Source organism: Oncorhynchus gorbuscha, linkage group LG01 (genome assembly GCF_021184085.1).
Source record: "Oncorhynchus gorbuscha isolate QuinsamMale2020 ecotype Even-year linkage group LG01, OgorEven_v1.0, whole genome shotgun sequence".
Classification (NCBI taxonomy): domain Eukaryota; kingdom Metazoa; phylum Chordata; class Actinopteri; order Salmoniformes; family Salmonidae; genus Oncorhynchus; species Oncorhynchus gorbuscha.
The window spans coordinates 57,937,409-57,959,131 of NC_060173.1; the positions used below are offsets into that span (position 1 = coordinate 57,937,409).

The 21,723-nt window shown below is 43.0% G+C and overlaps 1 protein-coding gene across 3 annotated transcripts in view; it reads right to left on the reverse strand.

Annotated features, from left to right (window-relative positions):
• LOC124040396 (Krueppel-like factor 8) overlaps positions 1–2,090 on the reverse strand; it is a 171,899-nt gene extending 169,809 nt beyond the window's left edge. Inside the window, exon 1 of one of the 3 annotated variants that reach the window (XM_046357571.1) lies at positions 1,666–2,090. The gene's annotated coding sequence lies outside the window, so the exon portion shown is untranslated. The remainder of the gene's footprint in view (positions 1–1,665) is intronic. The other 2 variants (XM_046357557.1, XM_046357580.1) reach the window with 2 other exon arrangements.
• Between the last annotated feature and the right edge of the window lie 19,633 nt (positions 2,091–21,723).

Genomic DNA, 21,723 nt, shown 5'->3' on the forward strand with positions numbered 1-21,723 from the left:
GGCTGCTGCTGCCCTGCACAGGAATGTATTATAGGCCCTGTTTATAGATTACACCTCCAGAGCTGGCCTAATCCATGCCATGCACACACACACACACACACACACACAGGGCTGCATACCCGCAGACACACACACAGGAAAGGGAGTGAGCTCTGTATCTCGTGTAGCACTGACGAGTGACGACATCTGATTCATGTCTCATTGCAGCATGACTGTCATTCATCATAATGAGACAACTACACTGACTACAGAAATTGATTTATGTCATGCTCATAGAAAAACAATGTCTGAGACCAAAAGTAACGTGGAGGTATCGCAGAGATCATGTATAATTTGTCAGCATGATGATAGATCGGTAAGAGATCTATTCAATGAATCATGAGAATCCTTACTGCTGTATGAGGCTAATGATCTTGTGAATGATGAAGCTTGACGGATGTTTTCCTTTCCAGTCCCTGGTTGAGCCTGAATTCTTCTCTTGCCCTCTGACCCTTTGCTACTGTACCGAAAGTTCTGGGCAGAAGACGCAGCATGCTGGGTACATGTACAGTATAGCGCTAGGCAGTACACCTGGCTCATTCCCAGGGTTGGGATTTGATCGAGCGCTACTGTCCCTTTAAGGAACTAAGATGGTGTCCTACAAGCTGCAGTGCAATTCCTTCCTGCCTAGCTCACACAGTGCACTTGAAAAAAAAAAAACTGTACCACAAAGTTCGCACAGAGACAGAGGATGAGAGCAGGCTGTGTCACCCAAGAAGCAATGCATAGCAAAGCCGTTCCAGTGTCTGCATGCGCGCTAATTGTCAACGTTTACAGAGGAGTGTACAGTTATTTGGAGAGAGAGATGCAACAGCACAGTCTGCTGTCGATTGTCGGAGCTATCGAACCAATCAAGCTCTCAGTAGCCTGCGACAGTCCCCTATCTAGCTGGAGAGCTAACTAATATGCTAGCTATTATTATAAGTACCGTTGCCTAACGTTAGTTTGCCAGCCAGCTAACAATGTAATGCTGCGTTGATAAAGAAGTGGGAACGTGGTAATTATCAGTTAGGAAGTCGTAAATATCCGTTTTTTTATACCTTTATTTAACTAGGCAAGTCAGTTAAGAACAACTTCTTATTTACAATGCCAGCCTAGGAACAGTGGGTTAACTGCCTTGTTCAGGGGCAGAACGACAGATTTGTACCTTGTCAGCTCGGGGATTTGAACGAGCAACCTTTTGTTACTAGTCCACAGCTCTAACCATTAGGCTACCTGCCGCCCCCAGTTGAACACAATCACGTGCTTTGAAGTCGTTGAGAAATGCCGATTGGCCAAGAGCTGAGTCAACCATAAACTATTAGTACAGCTATCATGCCTGTAAACAAATTGTCTTCAAAAGGTAATTTCCTTAGTGGTAACATCAGAGGTCAGTATGTGGGAGAGCTCGGGGCTCAAGGATGATAGATGAGTTTCCCACTAGTCATTTTCCCAGTTATGTGGTAAATACCACCTTCCCACTTGGGTATGAACGCACCATAACAGTACAGCTGCCTTCCACCTTGTCAGACACTCTTCAATTTTGTTTCAATTGGCACATGATGTAACTGACAATGTCAACGCATTTCAATATCGGCCGATCACAGTTTGCTGGACAGGGCAAAGTCAATAATGGTCAAGACTTACTTTCTTGCTTCGAGTCTCGGTGTGCATCTCGGTGGCTAGGGTGGAGTAGAGGGAGGGGGGGTCGGTAGGGTGAATTTAAATAATAGTAATCTTGTTGGCAGTTTTCCACCTTTCGAATCAAAGTGCTATTTGGGAGAAAGGTGTACTGTTTGCCTCTTCGGATATTATTTTAGATCATATCCACGGCGTCGACTGATCCTCTTCCCTCCCCCAGTAGCGCCTCTCTCTCGGTGTGTTGTTGCCGCGTACAGTATGAAGGGTGATCGATGCCACCGAGAAGGAGGAGCTAGCGATGAGGGGTGATCAATGCCACCGAGAAGGAGGAGCTAGCGATGACGGGTGATCGATGCCACGGAGAAGGAGGAGCTAGCGATGACGAGTGATCGATGCCACGGAGAAGGAGGAGCGAGCGATGAGGGGTGATCGATGCCACGGAGAAGGAGGAGCGAGCGATGAGGGGTGATCGATGCCACGGAGAAGGAGGAGCTAGCGATGAGGGGTGATCAATGCCACCGAGAAGGAGGAGCTAGCGATGGTTGGTGACACTTATAAATTATGAACATTTTATCCAGCTAGCTGGTTTACATGATTGTGCATAATGATACTGTTCTTTACAACTAAAGTAGTTACACTTAATTAGTAGTAAGCTAACTCTATATGTCAATGTTTGAATTTGATATGGTTTGCAATGCAAAGTATTTGCCGTGGATTGCAGTGATTCGAAGCTACAAAACATTTTCCTGACTATTCATTAGTGCTGAGCGATGAGTGCTTTTTGAGGTCAGTTCGGTTTGATCATTTTTTTGTCATGATAATTTGTTTTACAATGACTGTAAAGCTTTTTAATGGGAATTCCAAAGCCCAAACTATTCAACATTCAATTGCCAAAACTTTTAACATATTCAAATGTCTCTGTCTGGTCCACATTGGGTAGAAAACAATAGAAAAATTATTATGAAATAATAAAATATTTCAATTGTGTATGCACAGTGAGCTTCAAAGGTATTGGGACAGTGAACATTGTGTTGTTGTTTTGGCACTGTACTCCAGCACTTTAGATTTGAAATGATACAATGACTATGAGGTTAAAGTGCAGACTGTCAGCTTTAATTTGAGGGTATGCTGAAATAGTCTATGTGCCGTAGCTAGGGTCAATCTGTTATATCTGTTGTAATTATCCTGTCTTATTTGGTGTCCTGTCCCTCCCCTTCCAGGGGACCTGAGCCCTTGGACAATGCCTCAGGACTACCTGGCCTGATGACTCCTGGCTGTCCCCAGTCCACCTGGTTGTGCTGCTCCTCCAGTTTCAACTTTTCTGCCTGCTGCTATGGAACCCTGACAAGTTCACCGGACCTATCTGTCCCAGACCTGCTGTTTTCAACTCTCTAGAGACAGCAGGAGCGGTAGAGATACTCTCAATGATCGGCTATGAAAAGCCAACTGACATTTACTCCTGAGGTACTGACCTGTTGCACCCTCTACATCCACTGTGATTATTGTTTGACCCTTCTGTTCATTTATGAATGTTTGAACATCTTGAAGAACAATCTGGCCTTAAATAGCCATATACTCTTATAATCTCCACCGACACAGCCAGAAGAGGACTGGCCACCCCTCAGAGCCTGGTTCCTCTCTAGGTTTCTTCCTAGGTTCTGGCCTTTCTATGTAGTTTTTCCTAGCCACCGTGCTTCTACACCTGCATTGCTTGCTGTTTGGGGTTTTAGGCTGGGTTTCTGTACAGCACTTTGTGACATCAGCTGATGTAAGAAGGGCTATATAAATAGATTTGATTTAATGCAGCTGGTGTCCACACCAGATACTGACTGTTACTTTTGATTTGTTACTTTCCCCCCCCCCCCCCCCCTTTGTTCAGAGACACGTTATTCGATTTCTGTTAGTCACATGTCTGTGGAACTTGTTCAGTTTATGTCTCAGATGTTGAATCTTACATTCATACAAATATTTACACATGTTAAGTTTGCTGAAGATAAACATAGTTGACAGTGAGAGGACGTTTATTTTTTTGCTGAGTGTGTATATATATATATATATATATATATATATACATACAGTTGAAGTCGGAAGTTTACATACACTTAGGTTGGAGTCATTAAAACTCGTTCTTTCAACCACTCCACACATTTCAAGTCGGTAAGGACATCTCCTTTGTAAATGACAAGTAATTTTTCCAACAATTGTTTACAGACAGATTTTTTCACTTATAATTCACTGTATCAAAATTCCAGTGGGTCAGAAGTTCACATACACTAAACAAAGTTGACTGTGCCTTTAAACAGCTTGCAAAATTCCATAAAATTATGTCATGGCTTTAGAAGCTTCTCATAGGGAAATTGACATCATTTGAGTCAATTGGAAGTGTACCTATGGATGTATTTCACGGCCTACCTTCAAACTCAGTGCCTCTTTGCTTGACATCATGGGAAAATATAAAGAAATCAGCCAAGACCTCAGAAAAAATATTGTAGACCGCCACAAGTCTGGTTCATCCTTGGAAGCAATTTCCAAACACCTGAAGGTACCACGTTCATCTGAACAAACAATAGTACGCAAGTACCATGGGACCACGCAGCCGTCATACAGCTCAGGAAGGAAACGCGTTGTGTCTCCTAGAGATGAACGTACTTTGGTGCAAAAAGTGTAAATCAATCCCAGAATAACAGGAAAGGACATTGTGAAGATGCTTGAGGAAACAGGTACAAAAGTATCTATATCCACAGTAAACAAGTCCTATATCGACAAAACCTGAAAGTCCGCTCAGCAAGGAAGATGCCACTGCTCCACAACCTCCATAAAAAAGCCAGACTACGGTTTGCAACTGCACATGGGGACAAAGATTGTACTTTTTTGAGAAATGTCCTCTGGTCTGATGAAAAAAAAATAGATCTGCTTGGCCATAATGACCATTGTTATGTTAGGGGGTAAAGGGGGAGGCTTGCAAGCAGAAGAATACCATCCCAACTGTCAAGCACGGGGGTGGCAGTATCATGTTGTGGGGGTGCTTTGCTGCAGGAGGGACTGGTACACTTCACAAAATAGATTTCATAAGGAGTGAAAATTATGTGGATATATTGAAGCAACATCTGAAGAAATCAGTCAGGAAGTTAAAGCTTGGTCTGACCTAAGACAAGGATTTTTACTAGGATTAAATGTCAGGAATTGTGAAACATTGAGTTTAAATGTATTTGGCTAAGGTGTATGTAAACTTCAGACTTCAACTGTGTGTATATACAGTGGGGCAAAAAAGTATTTAGTCAGCCACCAATTGTGCAAGTTCTCCCACTTAAAAAGATGAGAGGCCTGTAATTTTCATCATAGGTACACATATACTCTTTGTTGGCAATGACAGAGGTCAAACGTTTTCTGTAAGTCTTCACAAGGTTTTCACACACTGTTGCTGGTATTTTGGCCCATTCCTCCATGCAGATCTCCTCTAGAGCAGTGATGTTTTGGGGCTGTTGCTGGGCAACACGGACTTTCAACTCCCTACAAAGATTTTCTATAGGTTTGAGATCTGGAGACTGGCTAGGCCACTCCAGGACCTTGAAATGCTTCTTACGAAGCCACTCCTTCATTGCCCGGGCGGTGTGTTTGGGATCATTGTCATGCTGAAAGACCCAGCCACGTTTCATCTTCAATGCCCTTGCTGATGGAAGGAGGTTTTCACTCAAAATCTCACGATACTTGGCCCCATTCATTCTTTCCTTTACATGGATCAGTCGTCCTGGTCCCTTTGCAGAAAAACAGCCCCCAACGCATGATGTTTCCACCCCCATGCTTCACAGTAGGTATGGTGTTCTTTGGATGCAACTCAGCATTCTTTGTCCTCCAAACACGACGAGTTGAGTTTTTACCAAAAAGTTCTATTTTGGTTTCATCTGACCATATGACATTCTCCCAATCTTCTTCTGGATCATCCAAATGCTCTCTAGCAAACTTCAGATGGGCCTGGTCATGTACTGGCTTAAGCAGGGGGACACGTCTGGCACTGCAGGATTTGAGTCCCTGGCGGTGTAGTGTGTTACTGATGGTAGGCTTTGTTACTTTGGTCCCAGCTCTCTGCAGGTCATTCACTAGGTCCCCCCGTGTGGTTCTGGGATTTTTGCTCACCGTTCTTGTGATCATTTTGACCCCACAGGGTGAGATTTTGCGTGGAGCCCCAGATCGAGGGAGATTATCAGTGGTCTTGTATGTCTTCCATTTCCTAATAATTGCTCCCACAGTTGATTTCTTCAAATCAAGCTGCTTACCTATTGCAGATTCAGTCTTCCCAGCATGGTGCAGGTCTACAATTTTGTTTCTGGTGTCCTTTGACAGCTCTTTGGTCTTGGCCATAGTGGAGTTTGGAGTGTGGCTGTTTGAGGTTGTGGACAGGTGTCTTTTTATATACTGCTCAAAAAAATAAAGGGAACACTAAAATAACACATCCTAGATATGAATGAATGAAATAACCTTATTAAATACTTTTTTCTTTATATAGTTGAATGTGCTGACAACAAAATCACACAAAAATGATCAATGGAAATCAAATGTATCAACCCATGGAGGTCTGGATTTGGAGTCACACTCAAAATTAATGTAGAAAACCACATTACAGGCTGATCCAACTTTTATGTAATGTCCTTAAAACAAGTCAAAGTGAGGCTCAGTAGTGTGTGTGGCCTCCACGTGCCTGTATGACCTCCCTACAACGCCTGGGCATGCTCCTGATGAGGTGGCGGATGGTCTCCTGAGGGATCTTCTCCCAGACCTGGAGTAAAGCATCCGCCAACTCCTGGACAGTCTGTGGTGCAACGTGGCGTTGGTGGATGGAGCGAGACATGATGTCCCAGATGTGCTCATTTGGATTCAGGTCTGGGGAACGGGCCTTCCTCTTGCAGGAATTGCTGACACACTCCTGCCACATGAGGTCTAGCATTGTCTTGCATTAGGAGGAACCCAGGGCCAACCGCACCAGCATATGGTCTCACAAGGGGTCTGAGGATCTCATCTCGGTACCTATTGGCAGTCAGGCTACCTCTGGCGAGCACATGGAGGGCTGTGCGGCCCCCCAAAGAAATGCCACCCCACACCATGACTGACCCACCACCAAACCGGTCATGTTGGAGGATGTTGCAGGCGCAGAACGTTCTCCACGGCATCTCCAGACTATGTCACGTCTGTCACGTGCTCAGTGTGAACCTGCTTTCATCTGTGAATAGCACAGAGCGCCAGTGGCGAATTTGCCAATCTTGGTGTTCTCTGGCAAATGCCAAACGTCCTGCACGGTGTTGGGCTGTAAGCACAACCCCCACCTGTGGAGGTCGGGACCTCATACTACCCTCATGGAGTCTGTTTCTGACCGTTTGAGCAGACACATGCACATTTTTGGCCTGCTAGAGGTCATTTTGCAGGGCTCTGGCATTGCTCCTCCTGCTCCTCCTGCACAAAGGCGGAGGTAGCGGTCCTGCTGCTGGGTTGTTGCTCTCCTACGGCCTCCTCCACGTCTCCTGATGTACTGGCCTGTCTCCTGGTAGCGCCTCCATGCTTCGGACACTACGCTGACAGACACAGCAAACCCTCTTGCCACAGCTCGCATTGATGTGCCATCCTGGATGAGCTGCACTACCTGAGCCACTTGTGTGGGTTGTAGACTCCGTCTCATGCTACCACTAGAGTGAAAGCACCGCCAGCACTCAAAAGTGAACAAAACATCAGCCAGGAAGCATAGGAACTGAGAAGTGGTCTGGTCACCACCTGCAGAAGCACTCCTTTATTGGGGGTGTCTTGCTAAATGCCTATAATTTCCACCTGTTGTCTATTCCATTTGCACAACAGCATGTGAAATTTATTGTCAATCAGTGTTGCTTCCTAAGTGGACAGTTTGATTTCACAGAAGTGGGATTGACTTGGAGTTACATTGTGTTGTTTAAGTGTTCCCTTTATTTTTTTGAGCAGTGTATATATATATATGTATGTGTCATGTTCCAGAGTAGCACATCTCAGTGCAAGAGGCTTCACTACAGTCCCTGGTTCGAATTCAGGCTGTGTTACATCTGACCGTGATTGGGAGAGCCATAGGGCGGCGCACAATCGGCCCAGCGTCATCCAGGTTTGACTGGGGTAGGCCTTCATTGTAAATAAGAATTTGTTCTTACCTGACTTGCCGAGTTGAATAAAGGTTCAATTGAACCTTTTGGGGATAGGGGCAGCATTTTCACTTTTGGATGAATAGCGTGCCCAGAGTGAACTGCCTTCTACTCTGTCCCAGATGCTAATATATGCATATTGTTATTAGTATTGGATAGAAAACACTCTGAAGTTTCTAAAACTGTTTTAATGATGTCTGTGAGTATAACAGAACTCATATGGCAAAACCCAACCAGGAAGTGGGAAATCTGAGGTTTGTAGTTTTTCAACTCAGCCTCCATTGAAGATATACGGTGATATTAGTTATGTTTCACTTCCCAAGGCTTCCACTAGATGTCTACAGTATTTAGAACATGTTTTGAGGATTTTACTCTAAAGGAGGGGTTCATAAAGGCTCTTTGAGTGAGTGGTCTGGCAGAGTGCCACAGCCTCGGTCTGGCGCGCTCACGTGAAAGGTAATTACGTTCCACTTCATTTGTACAGACAAAGGAATTGTCCGGTTGGAACATTATTTAAGTTTTATGTTAAAAAACATCCTCAAGATTGATTCCATACTTAGGTTGGCATGTTTCCATGGGCTGTAATGGAACTTTTTAACTTTTCGTCAGACGTTCGGCCCGTCCTGAACGCGCGTTGGATTTGTTTTCCAAACGCCCTAACAAAAGAAGATATTTGGACATAACTGATGGACATTTTCGAACAAATCAAACATTTATGGTGGAACTGGGAATCCTGGGAGTGCATTCTGATGAAGATCATCAAAGGTAAGTGAATTTTTAAAATGCTATTTCTGAGTAATGTTGACTACCCGATATGGCGGGTATCTTTTTGGCTGCTTTGTTGTCTAAAGGCTGTTCTCAGATTATTGCATGGTTTCCTTTTTTCTCTAAAGTTTTTTTAAATCTGACACAGCGGTTGCATTAAGGAGAAGTTTATCTAAAGTTCCATGTATAATAGTCATATCTTTATCAATGTTTATTATGAGTATTTCTGTAAATTGATGTGGCTCTCTGCATATGAACTTTATCAAACAAAACATACATGTATTGTGTAACATGAAGTCCTATGAGTGTCATCTGATGAAGATCATCAAAGGTTAGTTATTAATTTTTATTTCTATGTCTGATTTTTGTGACTCCTCTCTTTGGCTGGGAAAAATGGCTGTTCCGCTACCGGAGCGGGGTTCCTAGACAGGTTAACTTCTTCAGGCTAGGGGGCAGTATTCGGAAGTTTGGATGAATGGGGTGCCCAAAGTAAACTAGCTGTTACTCAGGCCCAGAAGCTAGAATAAAGATATAATTGGTAGTATTGGATAGAAACACTCTAAATGTTCCAAAACTGTTAAAATAATGTCTGTGAGTATAACAAAACTGATATGGCAGGCGAGAACCCGAGGACAATCCAACCAGAAATGTGTTTTTTTTTCCAGCTTACCCTTGATTACTACGGCTGTCAATTGAAATATAAAAGGAATACCTCCCAGATTGCAGTTCCTAGGGCTTCCACTAGCTGTCAACCGTCTTTAGAAAGAGTTTCAGGCTGTTTTTTGAAAAATTAGCTAGAATATGTAGTTTTGGTGTTTGTTGTGCGTTCCGGTGAGTGAGCGTACTTCGTTATTTATCTCCGGTAATGGTCTCCGGTATTCTCCGTCTGAAATTTTATCGTTTAATTACATATTAGGGTACCTGAGAATTGATTAGGAATGTTGTTTGATATGTTTGGAAGTTTATTGGTAACTTACGGGATTCATTTGTATGCATTTTGAACGAGGGAAACCGGTGTATTACTGAGTGACGCGCGCCAATGAAATGGACTTTTTCTGGGATATAAAGAAGGACTTTATCGAACAAAATTACCATTTGTTATGTAGCTGGGACCCTTTGCAACCAGATGAAGATCTTCAAAGGTAAGTGATTTGTTTTATCGCTATTTCTGACTTTTGTGACGCCTCTGCTTGGTTGGAAATTGTATGTAATGCTTTTGTGTGTGGCCGCTGTCCTCAGATAATCGCATGGTGTGCTTTCACCATAAAGCCTTTTTGAAATCTGACAAAGGGCCTGGATTAACAAAAAGTTAAGCTTTAAAATGATGTATGACACTTGCATGTTTAATATGACGATTTTTGTCATTTGAATTTCGCGCTCTGCAATTTCACCGGACATTGTCAAGGTGAGACGCTAGCGTCCCAATGATCCGAGATAAGTTTTAAGCATTGAATACATTGCAAGTTGAGGGATTTTCACAACAGTAGCCGGGCTTTAAAAAGTCTATTGTCCTGCTAATAGGAAACATTTTCATGACGGGCTACATTCTTTATTGTAACCACAATGTCATACATAATTTGCATCTACCTTTCCAATTACTTTTAGAGTTTGGGATTTACAAATGTGTGCTTTTAATTATTAGTTACATTGTTTTAGTTTGAATGTGCAGCTTCTAAAGCCATGACATCATGGTCTGGAATTTCCCAAGCTGTTTAAAGGCACAGTCAACTTAATGTATGTAAACCTCTGACCCATTGGAATTGTGATAGAGTGAATTATAAGTGAAATGATCTGTCTGTAAATAATTGTTGGAAAAAATATTTGTGTTATGCACAAAATAAATTGTTCAAACCAAGTTGCCAAAATATAGTTTGTTAACAAGAAAAATGAGTTTTAATGACTCCAACCTAAGTGTATGTAAACTTCCGACTTCAACTGTCTCTAGTTGGTGAAATAGGAGGGTACAGGAACAGAGCTGCTTATGACAGGGGACAAGGTGTTTGTTCATTAGGTTGGCATGCTGCTGGCTGGAACCCCGTTGTACTCCAGCTGCGAACGAAGGAAAGAAGTTCTCCTTCGAGCTGGGTTGACGCTTACTACAAGCTCTACGGAGATGCAAGATTAGTTTCTTTTAGTCACAAAAGGGGCGGCTCCTTGTAATACGCTTGGACTTTTTTACTACCTGGAAATTGAGACGCGCCATGTCATTCCTTCCACAGTCATAGGGGCAGTGTTATCACTTGGTTCCTAGATGTGATCTATAGTCGATATAGGCTATTCATCAAAGTAGCCTATTTGCATTGATGACCAAATGATCTTACCGACTGTTCACACAGTAAACCAAACAACAACAAATCCACCCAAAAAGGTATTTTGTTTTAGAAGTAATAACTAGTGATTATATTGTAAAATGGTAGAACCTGCTGTAGCAAACTAATGTTAACTATGCATGTTCTTTTTTCCCACAACATGACGTTCTATTTCTTTAGCTGATAATGAATACACAAACTGCAGATCAAACTGAGATAATGTTTTTGATTACACTGGCAAGTGTAATATGCCAGGGCATATTTTGGGGGGGTATAAATCTGATTATTTCACAAGGAGATGTGGGAAGCTAAAAAGGCTAGCTAGCTTACTATGTTTTTATCCAGGCTAAAGCCAGATAGCCACAAGTATGGGTAACTGCGTATGTGGAGTGTGTCTGAAAGTGGGAGAATCAAAAGTGACTACACCAGCACTCTAATTAGTTAGATGGTTTTGATTTAAGCTCGTTGTTTTTCATTCTTATCACGTTTGAATTGGTCAGTTATACCGACCGTGTGAAACGACTGGGAGAGCTACAAGGCACTATTCTTGATAGAGAATCATACTGTGCCCTTTTGAATGTTAACAAAACACTCAACAAACACCTCACTTAGTCTAAAAATGAAAATAAAAGTTATTTTGTCGTTGGTTATTTACCAGTTTTTCCTTTATTAAAAGTAAGTCTTCATTATTATAACACATTATACCGTCTATTCGGCTATCCTCTGTTGATGATGATACAATTGTGTTACTGTGAATAAGGCTTATCATAATTACTCTTGTATAATTGGGCAGCAAACATCTTACTGGTTTTTCAATTAAAAAATAAATCTATGTTTGATTATTAGAACTAAAATTGTGTTTGGCTCAATAAAATAATGATTCTTATAGAATTGGGCAGCAAACCAGTATTCAAAGATAAGGGTTAAAATCATTCACTAATACGACAGATGAAAAGACAATGGCAAATGAATTTAATGACTTCTACATAAAGTTGGACTGTCATTACTTCTCTGCCAAGTGTGTTAACATGCTCAACACCATTCTTGTTGATGGTTGTGACCCCAAGTTAGAATTTAACCCTAGAGAGGCCACGAGTCGTTAAGCAAACTCACTACAGGCCTCGATGACATCTCTGCTTTGTGCAGAGGAACCTACACCAGCCTGGGTCCCTGTCTTTCAGAGGTCTGTACATTCCCACACGGTTCCAACCCGGTGGAAGAAGGCAATCATCACCACTCTTCCCCAAAACCTGTCTCCCAGAGAAAAAAAAGACTGTATACCTGTTGCTTTGACCCCCCATTGTAAGGCAGTGTCTTGAAAATGTAATTGTGTGTAAGCTTCAGTCAGACTAAACACACTGTATCAGTTTGCTTCATCAGTGGCACGTTTGTATTTGTAAGCAATCTCAGCATAGTGCATCTCATCCTGCGACATCTGGAGAACGTCAAGGCCTATGCTTGACTGCTATTTGTGGATTTTAGTGCAGTGTTTAACATCTTGCAGCCACACATCCTTCTCAGTAAGCTCAGGCAGATGTCAGTCAACCCCTATCCATAAGGTGGTATCACTCATTTCTGACAAACAGGACCCAGCAGGTTCGAGTGAACAAGACCCTGTCTTAGCCCAAGGTCATTAAGGTGCTCCCCAAGGCTGAGAGTTCACTCATCCTATTCACACTGTATACAAGTAGACACCCTGATAACTATATTATTGATACTGCCATGTCCCCAAACTTTTGCCCCAAGACCCCATTTTGATATCTGAACATTTTTGCGACCCCAACCATGTGAAATAAGTTGTAATTAATAGGCTGTTTACTTCTTTATTTGGTTATGGCAATCAATTAAAAAAACATTCTAACAGTATTTCTGATTGTCTTCTCAACTCACCATCACATAGTTTTCATGAGGGACTATGACAAATTATTGTTTTATCTCAAATCAAATAACCTAATGAGATGGGTGTATTTGATGCATGTCGCGTCGGAGCTTGTCAAAGTCAGGAGGTGTGGTCGATAGTGCGCACGTCATCTCTACTGTCACATCCAATTAAATGTATACCGTATCTTACGTATCCATCGTATGTTAAAAAGAGCATCTGGATATCAGGACAGTGATCACTCACCTCGGATTAGACAAAGATTTTTCTTCCACAAGCAGGACGCACAGGACATACTCTGAACACCCGACAAGGCCAACATCACAGTTATTGGCAAGAGGACGAGACACAGGTACAAAGGACACCGAGCGGGGTGCCTCGTAAGGATCCGCAGAAGGCGAGTGGGAAAGCTGCAGTTACCGTCAATATTAATCGCCAACGTGCAATCATTGGACAATAAATTAGACGAGGTACGATCGCGAATATACTACCAACGGGACATGAAAAACTAATATTTTACGTTTCACAGAATCGTGGCTGAATGATGACATGGATATTCAGCTAGCGGGATATATGCTGCACGGGCTAGATAGAACAGCACACAGACGAAGGGGGCAGTCTGTGCATATTTGTAAACAACAGCTGGTGCACTAAATCTAAGGAAGTCTCTAGACTTTGCTAGAGTATCTTATGATAAACTGTAGACCACACTATTTGCTAAGAGTTTTCATCTATACTTTTCGTGGATGTTTATTTACCACCACAGACGGATGCTGGCACTAAGACCTCATTCAGACAGCTGTATAAGGAAATAAGCAATCAGGAAACCACTCACTCAGAGGCAGCGTTCCTACTGGCCAGAGACTTTAATGCAGGGAAACTTAAATCAGTTCTACCTAATTTCTATCAACATGTTAAATGTGCAACCAGAGGGAAATACATTCTAGATCACCTTTACTCCACACACAGAGCTGCGTACAAATCTCTCCCTCGCCCTCCATTTGGTAAATCTGACCACAATTCTATTCTCCCGATTCTTGCTTACAAGCAAATATTTAAGCAGGAAGCACCAGTGTCTATAAAAAAGTGGTCAGATGAAGCAGATGCTAAACTACAGGACTGTTTTGCTATCACAGACTGGAACATATGCGGGGATTCTTCTGATGGCATTGAGGAGTACACAACATCAGTCACTGGCTTTATCAATAAGTGCATCAAGGATGTCGTCCCCACAGCGACTGTACGTACATACCCCAACCAGAAGCCATAGATTACAGGCAACATTCACACTGGGCTAAAGGGTAGAGCTGCCGCTTTAAAGGAGCGAGACTCTAACCTGGAAGCTTATAAGAAATTCTGCTATGCTCTCCGACGAACAATCAAACAGGCAAAGCGTCAATACAGGGCTAAGATTGAATCGTACAACACCAGCTCGGACGCTCGTCTTATGTGGCAGGGCTTGCAAACTATTACAGACTACAAAGGGAAGCACAGCCGCGAGCTGCCCAGTGACACAAGCCTACCAGACAAGCTAAATCACTTCTATGCTCACTTCGAGGCAAGTAACACTGAGGCATGCATGAGAGCATCAGCTGTTCCGGATGACTGTGTGATCACGCTCTCTGTAGCAAACGTAAGACCTTTAAACAAGTCAACATTCACAAGGCTGCGGGGCCAGATGGATTACCAGGCCGTGTGCTCCGGGCATGTGCTGACCAACTGGCAGGTGTCTTCACTGACATTTTCAACATGTCCTTGATTGAGTCTGTAATACCAACATGTTTCAAGCAGACCACCGTAGTCCCTGTGCCCAAGAACACTAAGACAACTTGCCAAAATGACTACCGACCCGACCCGTAGCACTCAGACCCCTAGCCATGATGTGCTTTGAAAGGCTGGTAATTATTATCCCAGAAACACAAGACCCACTCCAATTTGCATACCACCCCAACAGATCAACAGATGATGCAATCTATATTGCACTCCACACTGCCCTTTCCCACCTGGAAAAAAAGGAACACTTATGTGAGAATGCTATTCATTGACTACAGCTCAGTGTTCAACACCATAGTACCCTCAAAGCTCGTCACTAAGCTAAGGATCCTGGGCGTAAACACCTCCCTCTGCAACTGGATCTTGGACTTCCTGACAGGCCGCCCCTAGGTGGTGAGGGTAGGTAGCAACACATCTGCCACGCTGATCCTCAACACTGGAGCCCTCAGGGGTGCGTGCTCAGTCCCCTCCTGTACTCCCTGTTTACCCACGACTGCATGGCCAGGCACGACTGTAATACCATCATTAAGTTTGCAGATGACACAACAGTGGTATGCCTGATCACCGACAACAATGAGACAGCCTATAGGGAAGAGGTCAGAGACCTGGCTGGGTGGTGCAAGAATAACAACCTATCCATCAACGTAACCAAGAATAAGGAGATGATTGTGGACTACAGGAAAGGGAGGACCAAGCACGCCCCCATTCTCATCAACAGGGCTGTAGTGAAGCAGCTTGAGATCTTCAAGTTCCTTGGTGTCCACATCACCAACCAACTAAAATGGTCCAAACACACCAAGACAGTCATGAAGAGGGCACGACAAAGCCTATTCCCCCTCAGGAAACTGAAAAGATTTGGCATGGGTCCTGAGATCCTCAAAAGGTTCTACAACTGCAACATCGAGAGTATGCTGATGGGTTGCATCACTGCCTGGTACGGCAACTGCTCGGCCTCTGACCGCAAGGCATTACAGAGGGTAGTGCGTATGGCCCAGCACATCACTGGGGCTAAACTGCTTGCCATGCAGGACCTCTACACCAGGCGGTGTCAGAGGAAGGCCTTAAAAATGGTCATAGACTGTTCTCTCTACTACCGCATGGCAAGCATTACCAGAGCGCCAAGACTAGGACCAAAATGCTTCTCATCAGTTTTCACCCCCAAGCCATAAGACTCCTGAACAGGTAATCAAATGGCTACCCGGACTATTTGCATTGTGTTTTACTGTTGTTTATATTTCTATTGTTCACCTAATAGCTTTTTTTAAACTTAAAAATTGTGTTGTTGGTTAGAGCCTGTAAGTAAGTATTTCACTGTAAGGTCTACTACACCTGTTGTATTCGGCGCACGTGACAAATAAACTGATTTGATTTGACATCTAACCTGGATCAATGTTTGCACTGAATCCTGCTTCACAAAGATATGAGATGGCGAAGGGTACCATGACTTTTATTGTACTTTCAAGACAACTGGGAACTCTGAGAAATGCAAGGTCAAATCATGACCACAGTGATCTTCAGGTCGGAATGTCAGAGATCAAGAAAGAGGCCAGATTTCCTGAGTTGGAAGACCGTCCAAAACTATTCCCCAGTCGGAGCTCACTTTTTTCAGAGTTACGCACTAAAGTTGGAAGTCAGAGATTTCCGAGTTCCCTGTTCCCAGTTGTTGTGAACGCAGCATTAATGCTCAGAGAGAGATGGCAAGGTATTCCCTTTTGAGTCAGAAACCAAAGCCCTGTGTTGAGGATCAGAGAAGTGGTGGTGTTGTTTCCTACCTTCACCACCTGGGGGTGGCCCTTCAGGAAGTCCAGGACCCAGTTGCACTGTGCAGGGTTTAGACCCAAGGCCCTGAGCTTAATGATGATGTCGGAGGATACTATGGTGTTAAATGCTGATCTATAGTCAATGAACAGCATTCTTACATAGGTATTCCTCTTGTCCAGATGGGATAGGGCAGTGTGCAGAGTGATGGTGATTGCATCGTCTGTGGATATATTTGGGCGGTAAGCTAATTGAAGTGGGTCTAGGATAGCAGGTAAGGTAGAGGTGATATGATTCTTGACTAGTCTCTCAAAGCACTTCATGATGACAGAGGTGAGTACTATGGGGCGATAGTCATTAAGTTCAGTTACCTTTCCTTTATTGGGAACAGGAATAATGGTGGCCAGGAACAATGGTGTAAACAACAGACTGAGATAGAGATTTATTGAATATGTCCCTAAACACCAGCCAGCTGGTCTGCGCATGCTCTGAGGACGCGGCTAGGGACGCCGTCTGGGCAGGCAGCCTTGCGAGAGTTAACACGCTTACATTTTTTTACTCACACGGAGAAGGAGAGCCCACAGTCCTTGGTAACGGGCCGTGTCGGTGGCACTGTGTTATCCTCAAAGGGTGCGAAGAATGTGTTTAGCCTGTCCGGAAGCAAGACGTCGGTCTCAGCGACGTGGCTGGTTTTCCTTTTGTTGTACGTGATTGTCTGTAGTCTCTGCCACATACGTCTCGTGTCTGAGCCGTTGAATTGCAACTGCACTTTATCTCTATACTGACGTTTAGCTTGCTTGATTGCCTTGAGGAGTGAATAACTACACTGTTTATATTGTGCCATATTACCAGTCGCCTTGCCATTGTTAAATGCGGGGGTTCACACTTTCAGTTTCGTGCGAATGCTACCATCTGTCCACGGTTTCTGATCAGGGTAGGTTTGAATATTCTCAGTGGAAAGACCTGCAAATGGTTGTCATGCAATGATCAACAGCCAATTTGACAGAGGTTGAAGACGTTTTTTAAAGAATAAAGAAAATGTTGCACAATCCAGGTGTAGAAAGCTCTAGAATCTTACTCAGAAAGACACAGCTGTATTCACTGACAAAGGTGCTTGTACAAAGTATTGACTCGGGTGTGAATACTTATTTCGTATTTCATTTTCAATACATTTGCAAAAATTTCTAAAAACGTTGTCACTTCTTCATTATGGGGTATTTTGTGTAGATGGGTGGGAAATCCATGTCGAATTCAGGCTGTAACGCAACAAAATGTGGAATAGGTCAAGTGTACAGTGCCTTGTGAAAGTATTCGGCCCCCTTGAACTTTGCGACCTTTTGCCACATTTCAGGCTTCAAACATAAAGATATAAAACTGTATTTTTTTTGTGAAGAATCAACAAGAAGTGGGACACAATCATGAAGTGGAATGACATTTATTGGATATTTCAAACTTGTTTAACAAATCAAAAACTGAAAAATTGGGCGTGCAAAATTATTCAGCCCCCTTTAGTTAATACTTTGTAGCGCCACCTTTTGCTGCGATTACAGCTGTAAGTCGCTTGGGGTATGTCTATCAGTTTTGCACATCGAGAGACTGAAATTTTTTCCCATTCCTCCTTGCAAAACAGCTCGAGCTCAGTGAGGTTGGCTGGAGAGCATTTGTGAACAGCAGTTTTCAGTTCTTTCCACAGATTCTCGATTGGATTCAGGTCTGGACTTTGACTTGGCCATTCTAACACCTGGATATGTTTATTTTTGAACCATTCCATTGTAGATTTTGCTTTATGTTTTGGATCATTGTCTTGTTGGAAGACAAATCTATGTCCCAGTCTCAGGTCTTTTGCAGACTCCATCAGGTTTCCTTCCAGAATGGTCCTGTATTTGGCTCCATCCATCTTCCCATCAATTTTAACCATCTTCCCTGTCCCTGCTAAAGAAAAGCAGGCCCAAACCATGATGCTGCCACCACCATGTTTGACAGTGGGGATGGTGTGTTCAGGGTGATGAACTGTGTTGCTTTTACGCCAAACATAACATTTTGCATTGTTGCCAAAAAGTTCAATTTAGTTTCATCTGACCAGAGCACCTTCTTCCACATGTTTGGTGTGTCTCCCAGGTGGCTTGTGGCAAACTTTAAACAACACTTTTTATGGATATCTTTAAGAAATGGCTTTCTTCTTGCCACTCTTCCATAAAGGCCAGATTTGTGCAATATACGACTGATTTGTTGTCCTATGGACAGAGTCTCCCACCTCAGCTGTAGATCTCTGCAGTTCATCCAGAGTGATCATGGGCCTCTTGGCTGCATCTCTGATCAGTCTTCTCCTTGTATGAGCTGAAAGTTTAGAGGGACGGCCAGGTCTTGGTAGATTTGCAATGGTCTGATACTCCTTCCATTTCAATAGTATCGCTTGCACAGTGCTCCTTGGGATGTTTAAAGCTTGGGAAATGTTTTTGTATCCAAATCCGACTTTAAACTTCTTCACAACAGAATCTCGGACTTGCCTGGTGTGTTCCTTGTTCTTCATTACATTTACATTTAAGTCATTTAGCAGACGCTCTTATCCAGAGCGACTTACAAATTGGTGCATTTACCTTATGACATCCAGTGGAACAGTCACTTTACAATAGTGCATCTAAATCTTAAAGGGGGGGGGGTGAGAGGGATTACTTATACTATCCTAGGTACTCCTTAAAGAGGTGGGGTTTCAGGTGTCTCCGGAAGGTGGTGATTGACTCCGCTGTCCTGGCGTCGTGAGGGAGTTTGTTCCACCATTGGGGGGCCAGAGCACATACAGTACATACAGCACAGTACATACAGCACATGCATACAGTACATACAGCACAGTACATACAGCACAGCACATACAGTACATACAGCACATACAGCACATACAGCACAGTACATACAGCACAGTACATACAGCACAGTACATACAGTACATACAGCACAGCACATACATACAGTACACACAGCACAGTACAGTACATACAGCACATACAGTACAGTACATACAGCACATACAGCACATACAGCACATACAGTACATACAGCACATACAGTACATACAGCACAGTACATACAGCACAGTACATACAGCACAGTACATACAGCACATACATACAGCACATACATACAGCACAGTACATACAGTACATACAATACATACAACACAGTACATACAGAACAGTACATACAGTACAATACATACACACAGTACATACAGAACATGATGCTTCATGATGCTCTCTGCGCTTTTAACGGACCTCTGAGTCTATCACAGTGCAGGTGCATTTATACGGAGACTTGATTACACACAGGTGGATTGTATTTATCATCATTAGTCAGGTCAACATTGGATCATTCAGAGATCCTCACTGAACTTCTGGAGAGAGTTTGCTGCACTGAAAGTAAAGGGGATGAATAATTTTGCACACCCAATTTTTCAGTTTTTGATTTGTGAAAAAAGTTTGAAATATCCAATAAATGTCGTTCCACTTCATGATTGTGTCCCACTTGTTGTTGATTCTTCACAAAAAAATACAGTTTTATATCTTTATGTTTGAAGCCTGAAATGTGGCAAAAGGTCGCAAAGTTCAAGGGGGCCGAATACTTTCGCAAGGCACTGTATGAATACTTTCTGAAGGCACTGGAGGTGGGCTGGCACGATATTGTGCTCTCTAAAAATAACACTGTCTTTTTTCATAGTATATAAAGCAGCATTCTTCCTTTTCTACACAATTCTTATGGTAACTTGCTTTTCAGAAATTAAGTTAGGCACTCCATTAAAACATCATAATATGCATGCTGATGTTATTATTGTATTGTGCCTATATATATATATATATTCTCCACTGGCTTCCAGTTGAAGCTCGCATCCGCTACAAGACCATGGTGCTTGCCTACGGAGCTGTGAGGGGAACGGCACCTCAGTACCTCCAGGCTCTGATCAGGCCCTACACCCAAATAAGGGCACTGCGTTCATCCACCTCTGGCCTGCTCGCCTCCCTACCACTGAGGAAGTACAGTTCCCGCTCAGCCCAGTCAAAACTGTTCGCTGCTCTGGCTCCCCAATGGTGGAACAAACTTCCTCACGACGCCAGGACAGCTGAGTCAATCACCACCTTCCGGAGACACCTGAAACCCCACCTCTTTAAGGAATACCTAGGATAGGATAAGTAATCCTTCTCACCCCCCTTAAAATATTTAGATGCACTATTGTAAAGTGGCTGTTCCACTGGATGTCATAAGGTGAATGCACCAATTTGTAAGTCGCTCTGGATAAGAGCGTCTGCTAAATGACTTAAATGTAATGTAAATGTATATAACATGCATTTATGTCATGCATTATTTTTGATGAATAAATTATTCTGAGAGTTGTTAAACATGTCTGCTTGTTGAAGCTCTAGATTGGTCAGTTTAAATGAATTTGTCAGTCCAACAGCTATAGACTCAAATGACTTGAGAGTACATTCATACTATTTCCCTACCAAAAAAATTTGGTCAACGTTATTTTGCTTGACTAAATGGTGAGGAACAGGTCTTCCATAGGTTTGTGCAACAGTGTTGATGAATCGCTTATTCAACTGATCTAATCAGACGAATACAAAAATCATTTAGCTAAAAGGCCTGTTTTTTATGAAATATCGCAACTCTACCACTAGATGGCGGTGTCCTCATCACCTCATTAAAGCATGTTAAAACATGGATGATATCCCACATTTTCCTGTGCATTTAACAAACAATTTAAGTGCTCTGGAGACCCAGATTCTCTATTATCACACTGCCTTGGCTGTCAGAGACATTTTCATTTTCAATATTGCAGTTTTGAAACTGAGGAAATAACTTAATCTAAGGTTCTAAAAGTCATAAACTCATTGACTCATTTATAGAAAAAAAATGTATAGTACATGAGAGGCGACATGCTTTGCCACTTAATCTAAACAATCAAATATTTTGCGTGCGTGTATTTGGCTGGCAACAAATAGGACTTAGGGGTGACGCAGACTGAGCAACGGAGGAAGTAGGTTCAACTGTAGTAGGAGCAGCCTGGGGCTAGCAGCAGAGAAGTCAGTGGTGGTTGTATGGAGGTGGTCATCCATAACACAACAAACTGTCCGTTACTCATCCTGCAATGTCTTCATCCTCAAGGTCAGCAGCGTCTCAGTCCAGTATGGCCTTCTGAGTATTCCTGAGCGGGTAGTCCACACCAATCAGCGCTCCTGAACATTTTTAAGACAATATAAAACCAACACAAGACAAAAATGAGTTTGATTTCTCTGATGTTTTGAGGGATGCAATGATATTAGTTACGAAATGACAGTGCATAATGTACCGAGGTTCGAGCAGAGCTGAGAGACAGCGGATGCAGTGGTCTTCACAGAGGCTAAACCAGAAGAGGGTCTGAGAAAAGAGGCAACGTGGT